General features: G+C 40.7%; 1 protein-coding gene across 1 annotated transcript in view; it reads left to right on the top strand.

The window, feature by feature from the left end:
- Nucleotides 262-16,454, top strand: part of CDH20 (cadherin 20) — a 207,895-nt gene continuing 191,702 nt past the window's right edge. The window contains exon 1 of the mRNA XM_013993290.2: nt 262-383. The gene's annotated coding sequence lies outside the window, so the exon portion shown is untranslated. The remainder of the gene's footprint in view (nt 384-16,454) is intronic.

The raw sequence follows: 16,454 nt of genomic DNA, 5'->3' as shown, positions 1-16,454 counted from the left end.
AAGGCGCGAGGGAGGGGAAGCGGACCCTGCACGGAGCTCGGCGGACGGTGACCGACCGTGAGGAGAGGCTCTTCTCCCACGCACGCCGGAGCGCAGGGGACCGCGGGAGGGCGGGGCAGGGCATCAGCGGGGTTGGCGCGCCTGGCATCGCAGCCCAACTCCTGGAGACCGCGCGGACACTTTGCGAAAGATCCGAAGGCAGAAAAGCTGTGACACTTTTGACGGAGGGGGTAGGGGGTGGGGGCGGGGGCAACGCGGGGAGCTGGGGCGAAGAGACCCAGCGGGACACCAGCTGCTCGGTGGGGGAGGCAGCGATGTGAGCTGGACGCCTGCCTCAGAGGAGTCTGGACCGAACGTCCCCGGAGAGTCGCCGGCCGTACCAGGTAAAGCAGAAAGGTTGGATGGGCCCCCCGTGTGTTTGTCCCCAGGCTCCGGGCGCTGGGCTGCGCAGGGCTCTGGAGCTCGCTCTCCTAGGAAGCTGCCCCGGGGCGCTGCGCGCGGTCCGGCTCCGCACCGCGCTCTCCCCGCAACTACTCGCCGCCGCAGCCAGCCTGCCAGCCGGTCGGAGTTAGACTTCCTCGGACTTTGAGGAAAAGGGGACATGAAGGAGCTGCCTGGGCTGGGCGGCCGCTCTCTGAAAGCTGGAGCGCTGCAGAGCAGGCTGAGGACACGGCGCTCTTGGCAGCTGGGGCTGCGCGCCGGGGTGATGGAAACGGGAGACCCAGGCGCAAGGCTTGCGGGGCCGCGCGGCCCTGGCTTCGCCGTCTCTTGCCCCAGAGGCGGCTGCACCTCCCTCCAGCAGACGGTGGGAGAGGGCTGGTCGCGTCCCCCAGTCGAGTACGCGCTCCGGGAAGAGGGACCAGAGACCAAGGTTCCAGGGAGGCTCAGGGGCCTTCGGGGCTGGTCCAAGTAGGCGCTTCGCGCTGCACCCCCGCCCAATTTCGTGTGGGGGTGAGGGGGGAAAATGTGGTGGTAACTCGCGTACCCGCCACCTGCCGGACATCGCCAACTCCCCGGATTTCCTGTCTCCGGGCCATGACACTCCCAGGGAAAGCTCTCAATTGCGCGCGGGTTGTTTAGGCTTTGCTCCCTGTAGTTGCTGTAAAGGGAGAGCAGCGGGTGAGTGGGAGCCGAGGGGTCTGATAGGGTGAAAGTTGCAGATTTGTAAAGAAAACGCTATCGCGGAATCCCAGCTTGCCCTAGCAAGAAGAGGAGACTGTAGGCTGGACTTGACGCTGAAGCAGATGCTTCTGCCGGGCTATCCACCTCGGGGGCGGGGGTGGAGGGCTGGAACCTGGAGGACAGCCCAGAGGCAGCGCCACAACCGCTTTTTTTCTAAGACCAGGCAGAGACGTAAGAGGGCTGGCAGCAGAGCACGGAGTGGGGGAGTGGGGGGACTGAGGGGAGTCGCCTGGTAGATTCGGAGTTTATGGTGCATTATTGCCATTGTTATTACTATTATTAACGCTGTTGTTATTGGCACGAATGACGAGAAGGATTTTATCTTCTGATTGTTATAGGTCGCCTGGAAAATGAGTCTGCCACTCTCCCCCCATAAATGTCCCTTGACCCCCTCTAATGCTCCTCTCCACCAAAGAAAATTATCCCTCAGACCCCTTAGACCTGAGGCGGTGTCGGGGACTCAGCTTAAAGAACTGGATCTACCTAAGAACAACAGAAACAACAAAAAGTCCCAACTTCACAATAGGTTTGAACCAGTGCTATAGATCAGCGTTATAATTGTGTTTACCTTCCTAAGCCTCGTCTGCCTCCAGAATGGTGGAGGTATTGCCAATCTCCAAGCCTTACTTGACCAGCTTTTTCTGTTCCTGTATTTATACAATGTGAAAATTAATTTTTCTCTTATTGTGACTCTCGCAGTCCCGCTGGATATGTTACCTGTCAGGGGCAGACTCCAGCCACAAAGGCACTTAGGGCTGCCTCCTCCTGGCTTGGCCCCTGGTCAGAGCTGCTCCAGGGTGCAGGTTTGGCCAGCTGATGAAGAAAAAAAAAAAAAGGCAAGGGTGTGGGAGAACAGCATGTCAGAGTTAAGCCAAGTACAGGAGGTGAGGTCAAGCCTCCTTGCTGGCCACATCCTTTCCTGCCAAAGAAAAAAGAGAGACAAATGAAGAGCAAATGGGAAGTATAAATTGGAAACAAGCTCTGAGTCTGCTTAGGCTGTTGCCACTGACTTTGGTATGACCTTTCTTTGCTAGTGCTTCTGATTATCCCTATTTGCCAACTCACTGAGTATCCATGCCTTTCTAATAAGACAGTTGTGGTGAGATGATCTAATTTCTTATCCCCCCAAATGCTTTGAGCATCCTGGGAAAGGGCAGTCTATAAAATACGCAATTTTAATGTTTTGTGAAAAGTTTGCTATACTGCAGGTTACGGAGACACATTTTTAGCATAAGTGCCATGTGGCAGTGTAAAATTAAAATGGAAAAGGAAAGTACAAGCATAAAAATGACTTAGCATTCTTGACATTCTTGTGCATACTTGTAGAAAAATTATCTTTCATTTGGGGAGAGTTGCCTAGGAATTTAATCAGTGTTTATACTACTGAAACGCCCCCTTCTACCTTTCTCCCCTGTAAAATTTTATGACCCAGTTCTCACAGGGGAGGCAATGGGAATGTAGTAAGTACTGAGGGCTGAGAGGCAAGATGAAAGGGTTGTTAGGGGAACCATCACACAAGGTTTGGAGACTAGAATGGGAGGAAAGATGCCATCATCCTTGCAGAGCAGGGAAATGTTCTTCTGGGGGAAAAAAACCAAAAAACAGTTGAGCAGTATGGGCAATAGACCCAGCACTGGCTGTTGCCTGCTCTCAGATGCAGGAAGTCAAAGAGGTGGTCCAAAGAGGGCTAACCAAGTTGTTCTGCCCTCCTCCCTTTCATAAAGGTATTGCCTTCCTCTTACCTTTGGATTGCTGTTAACTTCTCTCTCTCGGTCTGTATAGTGCAACAGTTTCCCCTTGTCATCTCAAAGAGATTCAGATGTACTCTCTCAGCCCCTTATGTATTTGTAAATATTCCCCAAGTTCTGAAGCTTCTCAGAGATGTGCAGCTGTTAGTGAATTTAAGTAAATAGTTGGAAGTAATCAAGAAAGCCACTGAAAAGTGCGTATGTTTTCCCCTGGTGGAGAAGTTATTGAATGCCTTTTGAGCTAGAAAATTAGCAGCTTAGAAAAGCGGGAGGGATTTCCTTGACTTCCCTCTACTCGTAAACCAGTAGTTGTATTTTTCTTTCCCTCATAGTAGTGAGCACTGTTTAGTTAAGCATTTTTTACAGTTTCGGATTTAAAATAGGGCTTTGCCTGGTGGTGTTCTATGGAGAAAGGAAAAATGTAAAGAGATACGGAAGGAAGAGCTGCAGTGGCTAGAACATAAATCAGCCAGAATATATGGGGGGGTGATGAGAATAGGTCTTTTCACCCTAAAAAAAAAGTCCACTTTGGAAGAAGAAGAAGTCTGATTATTGGCACCCAAGGCTGAAACCAAGGCAGCTGATGCCGAGAGGAGCCAAAGGGCAGTTCTTCTTAGTTTAGAAACAGCAAGACAGCCTCTGCCAAAGATTGCTGTAAACACGGAATAAAGATTTCATTGTGGGCTGGTGTGACTAGAATAATTAGACAGTTGATTGTTCATTCTGATCTGGTGGTGTTGTAATCAGGAGTGCAGATCAGTGAAAATAAGAGCAAGGGAGAAATAGAAAAGTAACATATCACTTTTATCTTCATTTGTTTCACTCTGATGCTACTTGGAAAAATCCCAGTTTTTTTTTTTTTCTTTCTTTCTTTTTTTAAAGTATATTCCTATCCCCAGGACAGTGAGAACACTGGGGATCTGAAATCCATTGCTGCCACTTTTCTCCCTCCAGCCTCTATTCTGACTATGGACAAAATTTCTCATCTTCTAGAATCAGCATAGGAAACTACAGTAGGAAGAGATATATTCAGTAACTCTAGTATTAATTAATAGATTTGTTATGTGCAAACCTTCGTGTCAGCTCAATCAAAATATACACAAATAGCACCAGATTTTTGTGCTTCTCCAATAGTTTTTTCATGGACATGTAAGGTTTAAAATATTCCCTTTTTGCCATTTAATTATATTCTATTGTGAAACAAATTGCCTAGTGATTAATCTTTTACACTTAATTGAAGAAATAACCTCCTCTGTACTTTCATACTAATTTAGAAACAAAACGTATTTTAAGTGATAAAGGTGATTTGAAGCTGCTGAGCATCTACAGTTATTATAGGCAATAGACTGTGACTTATTGTTATTTACTAAAAGATGGCACTGTCATAAATCCCATCTCAAAAGACTCCTGCAATGAAGAAATGAGTTAGAGACTATAGAGAGCATTAAGTATTTGGGTGTCTGGGGAGGAAGAAAAGAAAAACCATGTATTCATTAGGTTCAAACCCTCCCTGAATCCCAATATTGACATAGAATATGGAGCAAAGTTCTCATTATTTGAATTTTAAAAAAGAACATTTTTAAGTGTCAATGCTAAGTATAATGGTTCTGGGAATAAAAGCACTATGTTATAATGAGAGCATAATAAATTACATAAGGTCATAAAGTCTCACAAAGAAAACTACTTGGTTTCTTCGAGATATTAATTTTGTCTCAGTTTGTTTAAGAGGTACAAAACTATCCTTACTAACCTTTAGTTTCTTTTATCCATCATGAATCAAAAGGGATTGCAAAGGAAGAATACTTACTGAAGTGTTAAAAAGCATTAGTGGTGCAAAATTATGGAACTATTGAGCTTTCAGAAGACAAAGTTGTACTTTTACAAAATGTCTATAGGAATTAAAAATAGAAAAAAATCGTATTGCCACTTTAAATTATGGAAACAACCCATTTTAAAGAAAAAATTAGCCTTTTTCCAATTAATTGCAGTTCATGGTTTGCTAAATAGTTTTTCAGAGTAATCTGCCAATCTCTTGCTAACCAGGGCTGTCTAGTTGAGAACATTCCTAATTACACATGGATAAACTTAATTTTAGAACCCTAAGAATATTCAACTCAAAGCATTACTCAAGTGTGATGCAAAACAAAAATGGTCCAATTAGCCTAAAGATACATGTAATTTTTCTAAGTTTAAAGAATCATAAAAGAGAGAATATTTGGTATGGAAACACATCAGTGAATAACTACAATAAAAGAGTAAGGGAAGCTATAAACTGTTAGGTCTTTTAAATATATGTAAAATAAAGTTATAACAATACTGCTCATTTCTTCTTCCAGAGCAGTAGGGCTGGCCATGTGAAATACCACGCAAAGTACAAATGTCAAAGACATGCACAGCATGCCTGAAATGGAAGTATTTTTGCTGTTTATAAGAATGTTTGACAATATAATCATTCCAAAGTCTAACTTATTCCAACAAATGTCATGACAACATTAAGAGTAAAGAGGTATCTTCTACCTCCTTCTTTAGAGATATTTCTTCATAGTTCCATAGCTCCTAGCTGGAATCATACACATAATAGATGCTCAATAAATATGTGTGAATTTTGGCTTTTATAAGGAAAGGAAAATTGAATTAATGGAATTTCCAAGATAGATTAATTTATAAGTCTAATACTTGAATGATCTTTGTTGCTTCAAATTCTCTAAACTGGCAAGATATGCCTATGACCAATAGTCATAATTATGGATAATATTCTGGTGTTGTCAATAAGAGGGAGGTAAGAAAAGAGGAAAAACTTAAAGGCTTTCCTTTTTTTAGTTTTTTAAATAGTGAATGTGTTTATGTATATGTAAGTTAAAAATGCACAGTATCTCTTCATAATAAAGATGGCACTTCACCAAATGGTGATTACTCATGAGAAGTCATCACACAGATTTTACTCTTGAAGAACTGTCTATTAGACCAATTATGACTAAATGGCTGCATATTCTCTGCTGTGGCAACTAATTAAAGAATATTCAAAGAAATAATAATTTCATTCCATGGCAATGGCTACTTCTTGTTGTCATAGAAGTTTGATTGGCATATGGCCAAATGATCAGGCCCAACCACGCAATTGCAGCAGTGTTCAACATCTCATTACTTGTGACCAATACACTTCACTTATCTGACCCTGCACCTGATTTATAACTTAAAAAAGCTTTGTTGACTTTCCACAAAAAATGAAAAACAGGTACCCATAACAAACTGAAATGTCTATAGGTAAGTCATCAGGCTTTTTTTTTTTTTTTCCCTTTTAGAACTGACCGGTTTGAATGAACAAGGTGGTCTTAGTTTCTTCCTAGAGAACAGTACATAGTGTAATATTTTGACATAATTGGGAGCTAATAGTCAAGAGAAAACCAGGCTAGAATTAGCATGAAGATTCAATTACTCCTTGTTCCCAGAGGCAGTTGTTTACCAGGATGAGAGCTAAGGTTGTGGGCAAAATAGGATAGGAACATGTGCAGTGGAGCTTGCTTATTCTTTAGCTGCTGTCTTTGGATGGAACCAAACTTTGGTTTTCACATCCTCCAATAAATGAAAACAGAATTTATTATACAGTAGGTGGCATAAATCCAATGATGCACATTTTAACTGTATACTTGGGTATAAGTATTTTAGATGTATTTATTAAAATTTGTGGTTCAAGATATTGTATACATAATATTTTCCTGAAGGAACAATATATATTTTATATCATATTAATTCTTACATTGTTTCATTTTATAAAGACGATGTTGAGTCCCTATCAATTCCTAATATGAGATTAATTGCACATATTATGAAGAATTGATGAACTGACCATAATTTGCTTTCAAATACCAACAGAAGTAATTTCATTTAGCATTTTAATTAGAAATTGGCTAAAGGAATTTCATTTAGAAGTAATTTCTAAAGCAATACATGTTCTTTAATTTGAAGCACTATTAGTACTCTGATAAGAGTATCAAAACAGATGGAAGTGAATCCTCAATCTTTGCATCTAAGATCTTTCTCTGTGCAGAAGTTTCTATTAGACATTTAGAATGGGTAGTAACACCTACTTACCGCCTTTTAAGGTTGAGGGAAAAGCCAGCTGAACGTTACAGCCATCACTATGCCCACTCATATACAAACCCAAAGGTTCCCTTATTTTCTTTTTATTTGTATTGTTAATTTCCAATATATCTCTTTTTTAAATCCCTTGATTCCCTACGCCTAAAGCCTCATTTGAAACATGAATTTGAAAAGGCACCATCATCACATCATTGAAAGAAGAAGCCACATTTGAGAACATGTTGTCTTGTAAGTTTTTGTGGGGTTTTTTTGGATATTAAGTAAGACTCTAAATCTGTGCTATACTTTGCACAAACTGGCAAGAACCCCTAAAGATGTTCATCTTTATAAATAATATTAAATAAGGTTTTTGTGCTATCATTAATCTCATTACAAATTTTATTTAAAGCTAATAATATCTAGCAATCAACGTATATCTTCATTAACATTATAGTTTTGAAGTTTTATAGTTGTATATTCCTTTATCCTTAGTCTATGCTCTCATCTCAACTATATTGGGAACATTTATTTCAGTCTAAAGGCCTACTCATTTTTGGAAATAAAATCCTTGAGTAGTCATTAAAAAATTAATCCATTTGGCAGTTAAGCATCTCAGTGGAATACTTCAGGCAGCTAAGCACAAAGGCTATCTCTCAATTCATGGGGCTGGCAAACGTCTGGAGATCAAATTTCTGGGCTCGTTTCTTTAAACACAGGAAAACAACAGATTTCTTCATGATATATAAGCGCTATCCATTTCTTTGCACACCTCTATATAGTTCACTTGTGTCAATTAAAATGTGTTGCATTCAGAGAGAAAGCAGACAGGGCAATAAAAATAACCACCATTTATTTAGGTCTCTCTTCTATGCCAGACACTGTGCTGAGTGTTTCACATGCCCAACCTCATTAATCTTTTGGAAATCATTATCATTATCATCTTTATTTTGCAGACACAGAAACTGAGGCACAGGGTTAAATGGTCACCGGGGGCAGATTTCAAAGCCAGGACTCTCTGGTTCCCAAGTTTGGAGTCCTAATGATGCAGTTACACTGCCTTCACTTTATCAGGGTTTCTTGACCTTGGTACTAATGACATTTGGGGCCATATAATTCTTAATTGCTTATTTGAGGGGTGAAAAGGAGCTGTCCTGTGCATTGTAGGACATTCAGCAGCATCCCTAGTCTCTACCCAGTAGGTGCCAGTGTGATCATCAAAAATGTCTCCTCTCAATTGTGAACACCAAAAATGTCTCCAGGCATTGTTACATGTCCCTTGAGGGAGCAAAATGACCCCTGATTGAGAACCACTGCCATAGAGCAAAGTTAAACCTCCATGTGTTGCTTATTTAGCACACATTTTTCAACTTAAGGTTAGGTCATCCATTTTCTAAATAATAATAATACCAATAAGTCTCATAGTTATGTTAGCCACATTATAGATGATTTGTTTTTAAAACTGAGATAGAGAGTTCCCGTAGTGGCTCAGCAACTAACAAGCCCAACAAGTAAACATGAGGATGCAAGTTAGATCCCTGGCCTTTCTCAGTGGGTTAAGGATCTGGCATTTCCATGAGCTGTGGTGCAGGTCACAGATGTGGCATAGATCCCACGTTGCTGTGGCTGCGGTGTAGGCCAGCAGCTGTAGCTCTGATTCAACCCCTAGCCTGGGAACCTCCCTAAGTTCCCTAAAAAAAAAGAAAGAAAGAAAAGAAAAAAAAAAGATGATTTAAGACTTTAGGAGAAAAAATTCTTAAATCAACATGCACTTATTAATATCTGGTCTGTTCCTAATAAACTGATTTACTTTGGGGCCCAAACTGGGGGTCAAAAGAGTGCTGTGATCATATTTTTGCACCAGTAATGATCAATATAATGGTTGAAAAAGTTTTAAGCCATAGTACCCAGAAATGCCACTAGACATAAGGTTCCAAGACAGCAGGAATGGGAACCCTCCTGTTCATCTTTACATTCCCAGGACCCAATATCATGCCTGAGATATCCTGTTATGTTCTACTCATCACATGCTACCTGAGCCATATCTATAGAAAATAGCATTGTCCAATGAGGGGCTCAGAAACATGACTTTCAGATGAATGGCTGAAGGTCTTTAAAATGGCAGAACTGACATAGAAAAGGCTTAGAGATACCATAATAGTCATCTTCAAGTATCTGGAGTATCTTTATGTGAAACAGAAAATAAATTCATTCTGCATTGACATGGGAAACTGAACCAGGGCCCCTGAATGGAAAACACAGAGAAGCAAATGTTATCTCAGCATAATGATGAGCTTCCTAATGATGAATTGTCCTACACTGGAGTGGGCTCCCCTGGGAACTCATGAGTTCTCAGTTGTCAGAGGAAAACGTGGAGATGACTGTCCTATGGAAGAATTTGAGCCCAAGCAGGTGGGAAAATGAACCAGATGTTCTCCAGGATTCTTTCAAGCCCTCGGTGTGTATGAATTCTTTCTTATAGGCTATTATTGACCTTGTAAATTACTCTGTATAAATCTCTTAATAAAAGCAAGAACTATGTTTTCTCTAATCCATATATTCAGAGCCTCTGGGGTAAACAGAATAGAAAAAGCAGGAGAGAGAATCTTAGCACGTGCCATATAGAATAAGAGTCACTTCCTATGTGCTGTGCACTGTGTAAAGCACATCCCCAGCATTATCCCATCTGTTTCTGATAAGAACCCAATAAAGTATGGACTGGTAGCATCAACACTTTGTAACTGAGGAAACTCAATCAGAGAGAAGTTAAATAACTTATCAAGGCTCACACAGCTAGTAATTCCAGCCTGACTTGTGGAACTTGAATCAGTCTTCAGTTACAAAATCTGTTTTATAACTGCTATGGCACACCATCTCACCCTTTCAGCAGGAGTACACTATTTTGCTTGAAATGTTGGCAATTTCTAAAGTTTGAGATATATGGCTATTTAAATGCAAATACCTAAAACACTTTCCAAAGGCTAAAATACATCATTTTAAAAATTATTTGTTGTTTTCTATTATCCATGATGTTGCTCCCTTCAAATAGTGCAAAATTGCTGAGTTGACTTTAAGTAAATAAGTAAAATAGGGGTTTTAGAGTTTTTTAAGATATCTTTAGAAGAAAGATTGGTATTGGAATTTCACACACTATTTTGTAAGAGAATTTGAACCAGGCCTCCAGGCTGAAAGTATTAATGTGAAAATAGGACTTTGAATTTCCATGAATTTAGGACATTCTAATGATCAAGGATTTAGACAATTATATCTTTAGAGATTGTGCTCTCTTCTGATCATGATTATCTTTTTGGATGATCTTCTGTCTTACAATTATCTTGTTGGATATGTCATAAAATCAAACTGATTTCAAAACTATTTTCTCTGCCTTTATTCTTTCAGTGCCAAGATAATGGTGAAAATCTCTAGCCCATTCTGCCAGAGAGCACTGAATTCAGCCCATTTGTAACTCAGATTTAGTTGACTATAATTTCAATTTTGAAAATTAAATCTGGTGACTTCCTGATCATAGACAGCACTACTCTATGCCTACCATTCCAGACAACAGTCAACTAAAGACTTAAAACACTCCGGAGCATTTGCTTTCTAAACTTATGCTACCCTGGTGCTTAGATGTACTTCAGCACTTACTGAAGTCCATAATTCTGTATTTACCATTCTCACAAAGCATCAAGGCAGTTGTAGGAGGGGGTCCAAGCATTATCATGGGACTTAAACAGAATCTTGTGTAGCTCTCTTTGGGGTGGTTGTTTTGCCAAAAGGCAGGAGGTTCAGTAGTTTGCAGCACCAAGAAGAGCCTATTGAATATCTGTGGATGATTGGGGTCATCTGCTGATAATCAAGTAGTCTTGAGCTGTATGTCCATGGCCCACCGAGGCTCAGGTCTAAAATAACTACCTTGCTGAGCCTCTTACCATAAATGTACTCATCAGGGTATCCTTCCACCATGTCAGACTGTGGCCTGAAGAAGAAGACTTTGTGAGGTGGAATGTGGCTCAGCACACTGATGTTTTATTCACAAATCTCCCCCTAGGTTTTTACATTATTCCATAGGGAGAAACCTTTATAAAGACAGTGTTCTCAATATACTTCATGGTAGGAAATATTCTAAATCAAGAATGAAGGTGTCTTCTAAATGAGCATGAGTCATGGGAAATAATCTCTACAACTCAAAGAAATACAGAATATAGTGTGAAACCATGAAAGCACTCCTCAGTCATATGTGAGCTACCCATAATGTAAGTTTATTCAGAGAATTTGGATAGAATAAATTAGGAATTGACCTGGGGAACAGACATCCTACAAGCATTCAAGAATGTACCAGGCAAATGCTGCTGCCAGTATCGACCCTGGACTTCAAGTTCCTTGAGTCAGTGTGTGTCCAAAGCCATGTGGCATCGATGTCTATCCTCATTCATAGTTTTGAGAAATGTAGCTGGCCTTAAGTCACTGGCTAAGACATCTGAATAACTGGGTCAGGAGTAAGTGATGTATAGAAGAAAAAAGAGAGTGACCACTGAGGCATGGCCTTATATATCATAGGGTAGAGAGGAAATGCATCACTAACAGGAGTTCATTTCATTATGACATGCAGCCTTCAATTTAAAGAGATGTTACCCTTCCTTTCTCATCCCAATCCCCCTCTATTAATGTACTACAGAAGATACTAAAGATAACCCTCCCATCTTTAAGATAAAAGGAAAGCGTTCATACATTTGGTGCTGGGTAAAAGAAATATTTAAGCCAAATTGAAGGCATCAAAAATAAGTAACTGCATTGAAAAGTCACAGCCATATTGAACAATAAACAATTTATGGAAGGAGCCCAGAAAAAATTGTTTTTTAAAAAATTGAAAAGCATAGCTTCTGACAAGTATTCTTTATTTATGAGCATAAGTAGAATTTTTCAAGGAACACAAAAATACTAAAATAAAATGCAAGTTCGACACATACATTTCTCTTTAAGGCTTGGCATAAAAGGGGAATCTAGGTAGATATGAGGTTAATTGCACCGTTTAATTCAATGATCATCATCTACATTAATTGAGAGAACAGAAGATCTGGATTACATGAAATCTTAAATGATTCCAAGCCACTTATAGTTGACCAGGGAAGTGTTTTGGGCCTTTGACTTGAGTACAGGTAAGCCTGAGGATCTAGCAATTCGGTTTTTAAGAAGTAAGGAAGTCTCACAAATGAAGTCTAGACACCCAAGCCTAAGAAATTCTTGCTCCCCCTCCTTTCTTAGCTCAGCTCCTCCCTTCTTGTCCCCAGGGGGCTTGCAGGCCATACTCACCAGACCAGTGGTGGCCCTACTTTCTGCTGAGTTCATCAGATAACATGATGATTCATTGGTTGTATTCTTGTTCTCGCTTCCTGTTAGAGCTCCTCTGATTTCATTAATGTGTGGTTGGAGGGAAAGAAATAGGAGGAGGTGTGGAGAGGGTTAACTCAGAAAGTGTTTGCCCCATTGACACAACTCTAGGTCTGACAGATCCCAGACTGTTTACCGTTTTCCAAAACACAAAAACAAAAACACTATCTCTCTTAAATATTGCTCTGGTTCTAAGGCAAGTTGGAATATGAATTGTTTTGAAAGGATTCTGTGCATGCAAAGTGAATGCTGTCAATAATTAAGGAGATGAGATGCTGTCAATAAACCTGAAATAATGATCTTCCTTGGAGCAGCCACATTATCTCTTCTCTACCCTCTTCTCACATGGCCTCCCTCCAAGATAACCTAGATTTTTCTCAATATTGTTTAGGAGGGGAAACTCCCCATGTAGCTTTTTAGAGACTTTGAGAAATTCCACAGACCATGTTTTTCTTCCTTTTCAGATGGATATATTGCTACTGTTTTCTTAAAATCCATGGTGGCTTTTGGCCAATTATTATCAACTGTCCTCACTCCAGTGTTCCATGCATTTAAAGAACCCAATATAGTTTCATTACTTGATGACTATAGCAATAAAGATACCTCCTGGGTGAAGAGAGTCTTGCCTTTGCAAATTAATTTCACATGTGCTAGTTCATGTTTTCAGCACCATCTGCCAACAACCCTTCTTCTGGCTATAACTGATTTCATATTATTGGTCCACTGGAACATTTTGGATTTCAACAAATGTTTTTAAATGAAAGTATAGACATTCCATGTCAGAGAAGTCACTTTCCTTAATCTTCCACTTTAGGAGCTGTTTCTGCCACAGCCTTGCTCAAGTCACCCCCACTTCTTGAGGAGACCACATTTTGGAAACCTATCTCTGATCCTTTTTTCCAAAAGATGACACAAAACTTATCTTCCTGAATGAGACCACAACTAATCATAAATTTTTCTGTGCCAATCTCAAAACTTTGCTCTTTTCCCTTGCACTAAATTACATTTCTGCACCATATTTGATGCCATTTTTCATCAATGATGGTGGTTGTCTCAGGTATATATTTTCTCTGCCCCAGCTGAGTCACAGCTCTTTCAAAGCAGAGACATGGTGTTTGCCTTTTCTATGGCCCAGAGTTCCCCACCCAGAGCTCTGAATCAACTCCAAAGGCCTGTGCTTTATGATACCTCTGAAACCTTCTGCTGCGCCAATTCAATGCTAAGAATGTTCTAAATCCACACACCCCCTCAGCTCATTGATGAGCACAGTCCTGGAAAAATAAGAACTCCAGATGGTCCCTGCCATTTCAGGAAAGGAGGGGCCACAAAGGTAGAAGGTGAGGGGAACAAGAGCCAGGATATGAGAAAGGAAAGTTAGGAAGGGTGGTGGGAGGAAGCAGTAAAACAGAACTGTGTGAAAAAGGGAATGTTTTCAGCTTTTTAAAAATTCATATAACTACATTTTATGTTTACTCCTTGGAATCTAGGTATAGCTTTGTGCAGTGTTGGTGAAAGGAAATTTATTTTTAAGCTGCATGTGGGCTGTACTTTAAAGGTTGAAGACTGCAGGGGTTGAAATGTATGCTCTTTAGGAGTAGCTGTGAGAAACATCAGAATTACCAGTACAACTAACCATGGCCCCCATCTCTGAATTCCAGGCACCAGGTGGCATTTTGGCAAATCTGTTCTCTGTGCCCTACCAGCTAAAAAATCTTATGTTTGACTAGTACCATCTGCCTCAGCCTAGCAAAGCCAACCCAAATCCAAAATGAGCAGGTGGATTCAGGTCCTAGAGATTGGCACTTTCTGGGGAAAACTGGAGAAATTCATTAACCATTAGCAGTTTGAAATGCTAATTTACAAGTTGAACCTAAAGTACAGTCATTCTCTGAATACGTCTTCTCAGGATGAGAAGGAAATTGGCTAATTTAGAAGGAATTTGAGTTCTTAATGAGTGTTTCCAACAGATTCCATAATGACTCCATTCTGTTTTTGCCATGTAAAGAAGTATGCCCTTTCACTGTTGTTAGCAAGCACTTTTTAGAGATTCACTCCTACACAGTACAGAGACAATTATTTCTCCATGGATATCTATAGATTCAGTACCTACAGGTTCTGTGCTTAGAATTAGAACATGTTCATTCACGCCATATCTCTCCACACCAAGACTAAAAACCAAATGCAGCAACATCCTAAATAAGGCCAAAGTATTATATAAACCTCTAAACTGCCGCATGCATGTGATAAAAGAAAAGAAAATTGGATGTTTTGATCAATCTCATATTGTAGCTTGCCACAATGTAATTTGGTTTATATCTTCACCAAGAAACATGAGCCGATGATGTAAATGGATGACTAGAGAATCAGGGCAAAGGTCATATATGAGACTGCTCAGACTGCCATAACAAAAGAGCACAGGTTGGGTGGAGAAAATGGAAATCCAGGATCAAGCTTTCCCCTAGGAGATCTCTTCTTTGTGTGCATGTGCACATGTGCATGTGTACATGCGTATGTGTGTGCGTGTGCGTGTACGTGTGTGCGTGTGCGTGTGTGTGTGTGTGTGTGTGTGGAGAGAGAGAGAGAAATGGAGAAGAGGGGAGGGGAAAAAGGTGAGTAGGAGAGAGGACAGGATAGAAGGAGAGAGATCCGGTGTCTCTTCTTACAAGGACACTATCTGATCAGGGCTCTACCTTTATGATCTCTTTTAACATAATTACTTCCTTATCCCAAATACAGCCACTCTGGGTGGATAGGGTTTCGACATGTAAATTTGAAGCAGACATATACGTTTAGTCCATAAAAGTGACATTTCAGCCAATAAAGTTTATTATTGTATTTGTCACATTTAGACTGACTCAAGCCTTGAGGAATCCCTGAATGCTGTTCGAATCTGCTGAGTTTAAATGACATTCCCAGTGGTCACATAGTAGTTTTCTAACCTGAGACTGGATTCCAGCCCCATGCTGTTGTGCTTGCCAGAACCATTCAGTGTTTCCCCTTCTTCCCTCCCTGCCAAGGTGCCTCTGTACTGCTTTGGTGGCCAATGAATTTCACGTTGTTTAGCAATGTTTTTTTGCTGTCAAGTCTTAGAAAATATCCAAAGAATCCAAAGAAAGGTTTTTCTCTCCATTCTACTGCTTTACATTCTCTCCACTGCCATTTTTGCTTAAATTTCTGGCTTAAAATTATTGGTGATCTCCATGCCTCCATTCTCTTCTTCTAACATTCTCTTCTTCTATCAGGACACTTAACTAACAAGACTGTACTCCCTTAAATAATCCCCTTGGTTCTACACTAGACTCCCAGGGGTCTAAAGTTGATATGTCAAGGCAGCTATGTAGATAATAAGGGGATGACTAAAGCTTTTGTGCACTGGAAAGAGAAGGGGTGCAATGCAAGGGCTCAAGGGCTTTGCTATAAGTGGTATTTGGGTAGGCTGCTATAAGAAAAACATCAAATGTTAGTGGTTTTTGTTTTTAATTTTTAATTTTTATTTTTTCCTTTTCTGGCCACCTCCTTGGCATACGGTGTTCCTGGGCCAGAGATCAGATCTGAGCCATAGTTGTGACCCAAGCCACAGCTGCAGCAACACTGGATCCTTTAACCACTGTGCTGGGCCAGGGATCGAACCTGTGACCAATCTCATTGCACCACAGAGGGAACTCCCAAATATCAGTGGTTTAACACAATGATAATCTATTTCTTGCTCACATCACAGTTCAATTTCAGGTCAGGTGGACCTTCTGAGCGCTTTTTCTCCAAGCAGTGACTTAGAAATTCAGGCTGCTTCATTTCGTGGCACTACTTTACCTCATCTTTGCCCAAAGTCAGCAGAAGAGCAAAGACAGCAAGTGTGGAGGATCTTTCAGAATTTTTATAGTTAGTGATGAAAATGTTGATGCATGTACAACTGCCTTTCTATGACCAGAACCCAGCCACATGACCCCAAGCTAACAGGAAGGGAGTCTAGGAAATGCATTCTTCCATGTGCCCAGGAAAAGGAAATGGGACTCAGTAGTATCTGGCCAGTCTCTGACACAGCTCACAACCCTTTCT

The sequence above is a fragment of the Sus scrofa genome, chromosome 1 (assembly GCF_000003025.6).
Source record: "Sus scrofa isolate TJ Tabasco breed Duroc chromosome 1, Sscrofa11.1, whole genome shotgun sequence".
NCBI classification, from domain to species: Eukaryota; Metazoa; Chordata; class Mammalia; order Artiodactyla; family Suidae; genus Sus; species Sus scrofa.
The sequence above is the reverse complement of the archived record's forward strand: the minus strand, read 5'-3'. Positions and strand labels throughout refer to the sequence as shown.